Source organism: Euleptes europaea, chromosome 1 (genome assembly GCF_029931775.1).
Source record: "Euleptes europaea isolate rEulEur1 chromosome 1, rEulEur1.hap1, whole genome shotgun sequence".
In the NCBI taxonomy this organism is placed as follows: domain Eukaryota; kingdom Metazoa; phylum Chordata; class Lepidosauria; order Squamata; family Sphaerodactylidae; genus Euleptes; species Euleptes europaea.
This window is the reverse complement of record NC_079312.1, coordinates 41,076,716-41,081,813: the sequence shown is the minus strand read 5'-3', so window position 1 is coordinate 41,081,813 and position 5,098 is coordinate 41,076,716.

Sequence of the window (5,098 nt, the reverse complement as noted above, 5' to 3'; positions counted from 1 at the left end):
TTTAAAAAGAAGAGAAACACTAACCAGCCTATGCATTCCACTTTCTGTATGAATATATCAGATGCATATTGTGCTTTATGAGGTCAAGAGTAAAGACCAAAGCGCCCTGTTAAACTCTTTCAAAGCATTTCGGAATGACATCTCTACGCTGAGAATATATGCTTCTCATGTGATAACGTGGAAGAGTTTCCATGCCAGCAAGGGACACCATCAGACACCATCGTATCTACGGGACCGCCTCTCCTGTTATATCCACCAGAGAGCTTTATGCTGTACGAATAATAACTTGCTGGTGGTTTCCGGCCCAAAGGATATGCAGCTGTCCCCAACAAGGGCAAGGGCTTTTTCGGCCCTGGCCCCAGCCTGGTGGAATTCCCTTCCTGGTAACATCAGGGCCCTACAGGACCTTAAAAAGTTCCACAGGGCCTGCAAAACAGAATTATTCCACCGTACTTTACACATTGTTGCTGCCGCACTTTATACGTTGTTGCAGGCCTCCCCATCTCTCCCCCACTTTCTCTTTATTTTGGGGGTTCAACTGCCTGACCGATTCCTCAGTGGCTATTACCATCATAACTGTCTGAATGAGTGCCATCTTCGTATACTTACAGTTATTTTAATATTATTGTTGTTTTAAATTGGAAGTTTTATGGTTTTGTGTTGTTTTAATGGTCACATTATGAGAAGGCAAGAGTCACTAGAAAAGACAGTCATGCTAGGAAAAGTTGAGGGCAGCAGGAAAAGAGGAAGACCCAACAAGAGATGGATGGACTCAATAAAGGAAGCCACAGCCCTCAATTTGCAAGACCTGAGCAAGGCTGTCAAAGATAGGACATTTTGGAGGACATTGATTCATAGGGTCGCCATGAGTCGGAAGCGACTTGATGGCACTTAACACACACATTGTTTTAAAGTGTTGATACCCACTCTGAGCCCAGCCTGGCCGGGAATGAGGGCGGGCTATAAATTTAAATAAATAAACATCCATCGGGTGGAACTTGATTCCCATGCTTGATTGTTGTGGAGGTGCCCGCTACTGACATGGGTACATTCCATGGTTTAATCCAGAGCCTCCTGATGAACAGGACTAAATGTTAGACCAGGGATGCTGAGAAGCTAGATGTCAACATGCGTGGCAGCAGAGGTCACCCTGATCAGCCTTCTCATGTGCACATAAGTTGAGCCCCCTTGCCAGATTGCCCTACTCATGTGTCAGACTTTAGCACCACAGAGAGCACCTTTGTGCTTCTGCAACAGGCACATGTGCTACAGGGTCCTGGCCATGCAGTGCCTTGTTGACTAAGTTAACATTTGTGCTGCAGGTTATGGCTGTTTTTGTATTTGCACAGTCTGCAAATTAATTGTCTAGATCAATGGTTCTCAACCTGGGGCCATATGGCCCCCGGGGGGGGCAGGATATTCCAAGGGGGCCACAGGTGAAAACTGCATAAATGGGGGGCCACGGCACGAGACTAGGGGGCCACAGAGGGAAGTGAGAAGTGAAGAAAACAGAGAAGTGACCAAGCAAAAAAGCAGAAAAGAAAAAAGAAAACAGAGAAGTGAAGAACATAGAAAACAGTGGTAGAGGCTTTGTTCTCCCTTGTATGTGAACATTGTTGTTTATTAGCGTGTTGTATTCCCTTTTCGTGGGGTATTTTGTTTGTAAATTTCAGTTTCCTAATAAGAACTGAATGTGTGCATTTTGTGTGGCTGTTTATGCTTCTTTGTTCCTTGGCTATTTACAAACAAAACATTTAAATAGCTACCTTTCTACCGGTAGGATGGGGGGGGGCACAGGAAGGAAACAAGGTCAGAAGGGGGCCACGGTTGGAAAAAGGTTGAGAACCACTGGTCTAGATCACCAGCTAAGAGGCACATCCCCCCAGGTTCATGGTCACATCATCTGAGATTAGGGTTGCCAACCTCCAGGTGGCACCTGGAGATCTCCTGCTATTGCAATTGATCTATAGACAACCAAGATCAGTTCCCCTGACTGCTTTGCAGGATGGACTTGATGGTACTATACCCTACTGAGTTCCCTTCCCTCCCCAAACACCACCCTCAACATCTCCAAATATTTCCTCACCCAGAACTGACAACCCTATCCGAAATACATAATCATTCACAGTTCAACCCTCCTATGCCTGAAGTCAGGTGCATCCTTTGAATGACTTTTGGGGGGACTCACTGACAGGTTTTGGGTCTGCGAAGTCAGCAGCAAACCTTGGAATCACCAGAACTGATTGCAAAAAGTTTACTACCTTAATTCATGGCTGGGCCTGGCACGCTTGTTCAAAACAGGTAGGCGATATGGCAGGGAATGGGGCAGCCAAAGTAGTATGTGATCCCACACATTCACAGGGGTCTTTGCTTCCTGCAGGTGGACACGTTTGAACTGTTCACAGATGACCAAACACCTATGTGAAACCAATAGTCTCTTCCTGTGAGCAAGATGCATGCATGATTGAGCATCCCTGCATGTTACTTGCCCAGCCAAGTCATCAACCGGAAGCAGCAAGCCTGCAGATAAGATAAACACACGCACTAATCCTCTCTTGAACAGATGGCTCAGCTCTGAAGATAAGGGACTAGATCATTCCAGATACACATAGTCCAGAGGATGCTTGGCATTTGTTCCCACTGACAGATGCTCTGAAAGACATGATATCGCTTGCATACTTCAGCTTGCATTCACAGCATACACAGGGGACACACCAACACACACAGAGGGGAAGTGAGTACATTGGCTATGCTGTTTCCTTGCAACAGAGTGATGTACATTTGCCTAAATGTATGCACATATATGCTGGGCTTACATAGGCTCTGCCCCTGTGATCAGGAGTGCCTGAGACACTACATTACTGATTACAAGCACAGAGACCAGACTATTCCAGATGGGTGGCCATGCTAATCTGTTGCAGCAAAATAAAAACAGAAATCTGGTGGCTACTATGGTGTAGTAGTTAAGAGCGGAGGACTGTAATCTGGAGAACCGGGTTGGTTTCCCCATTCTTACACCTGAAGCCAGTTGGGTGACCTTGTGCTAGTCCTAGTTCTCTCTGAAGTATCTCAGCCTCACCTACTTCACAAGGTGTCTGTTGTGGGGAGAGGAAGGGAAGGTGATGGTAAGCGGGTTTGATTCTCCTTAAAAGGTAGAGAAAGTCAGCATATAAAAACCAACTACTACTACTACTACTCCTCTTGCGATCTAACAAAACTTACCTAACCATAAACTTCCATGAGCCAGAACTTAGTTTCCCCCCTGTGATCCCATCCACTCCCCAGCAGTCAAAATCTCAACTCAAGTCATAACCAACTCAAGATTCTAAGCACAGATTAGAGTCTTGAGTTGGTTGATCGATGGTGTGATTCCCTGATTTCCTCCCCCAGCCTTTTTTTGACCGGTAAAGCAAACGTAGAAGCCGAAGTTCACTTCATCAGATGCTGGGCGCATACATCCATTAGGCCAATGCATTTGTACTAACAGAAAATTATAAACCACCTCCAGACCATATGGATCAATTCCCCTGAAGGAAGTGACACCTTTAGATTGTGGAGTCCATGGCATCACATCCCTGCTGAACTCCTTCCTTTCCCCAGGCGCCATCTCCAAATCTTCAAAAATCTACCCCAGAGTTGGCAGAGTGAGGGAGAGGTTACAAAGAGAGGACAGTTTAAATTTATATCCAATCGGAACAGTAATCAATCCACTCGGAGTGGGTGAGTACTGCTCCCAACTGTTGATAGACTGCAAAACAGGATTAACTGGCCCAAGATGGTATAATTTATACTTGTATAATAAATATGAACTTCAAAAGGCTTCTCAGTATTAGAAAAGCACATCTTCTCTAACATGTTCATTGAAATGACAATATTTCCTAACATTGTAGCAGATTGTTGGCTGGAAGTCCAGCACATTAGAGCACCCACGCAATTCAAACCTCTTGCAAGAAAGAGAAAAATTCCCTCCAGTGTCACCCCTTGCGCCTATTTCATTTTATAAATAGCTTGGGAGTTCAGTTTTCTGCAAGAGCATTACTAATGACGCTGTACACAAATTGTATTTTTTTTGGCTGATTCTGCCTTTTCTTTCAACTCACTGCATTGAAAAATACATCTGTGATTTTTGCCTTTTGAGGGATGGGGGGAGAGAGAGAATGAACAGGAGACAGGACAGTATGTACCTATTAACAACTTAGGTGACACTTGAGTAGGAGAAGTTTCAGAATATACTGAAACGCCTGAAAAAATGGAGGTTTCAAGTTTGTTTAGACTGAGAACTTTGAGGTTTTTATGACTATCTATTTATTGTTTGCCCAGGTCTCAGAAGCTAAGCAGGGTTAGCCCTGGTTAGTATTTGAAAACCCCAAAAGGGGTTGCCATAAGTCGGCTGCGACTTGACGGCACTTTACACACACACACACACACACACATTTATTGTTTTAAAACAGCAGCTTTACCTATTTAACCCTTCATTTTGAAAAAAAATTAATTTCTACCTAGGCATTTCAAGGAACATACCAACAGAACATTCCCATTTTAAATGATATGTATATTGGCCAATATTGTATTTGATGATTTATATATCTCATTTTTATGCCACCCTCCCTTGCCTCTCTCATCTCTATATTTCCCTATTTCCCTAGTGATTTGTCATCTGAGAGGTCACTTGGCTGAATGTTAGAATCAGTTCACGCAACAGTTCACTTTACACGAAACTTTCAACTCTCTCATAGCATCGGTTCTTGTAGGTTATCCGGGTTGTGTGACCGTGGTCTTGGTATTTTCTTTCCTGACGTTTCGCCCACAGCTGTGGCAGGCATCTTCAGAGGAGTAACACTGAAGGACAGTGTCTCTCAGTGTCAAGTGTGTAGGAAGAAAGGGGTTGGGTTTGAGCTGAACCATGTTCAGCCACTGCTGATTTCTCAGGTTGGCCAAGTCTGCAGTATCTTTCATGTTATTGTATCCTATACCTTGCAGTTGTGGACAAGTTTACATTGGGACCACAAAACGCAGCATACAAACAAGGATAAAAGACAAACAGGACACAGGGTCTTATTCCAAGACACTGAAAGACTGACAATTCTACCAACTATTT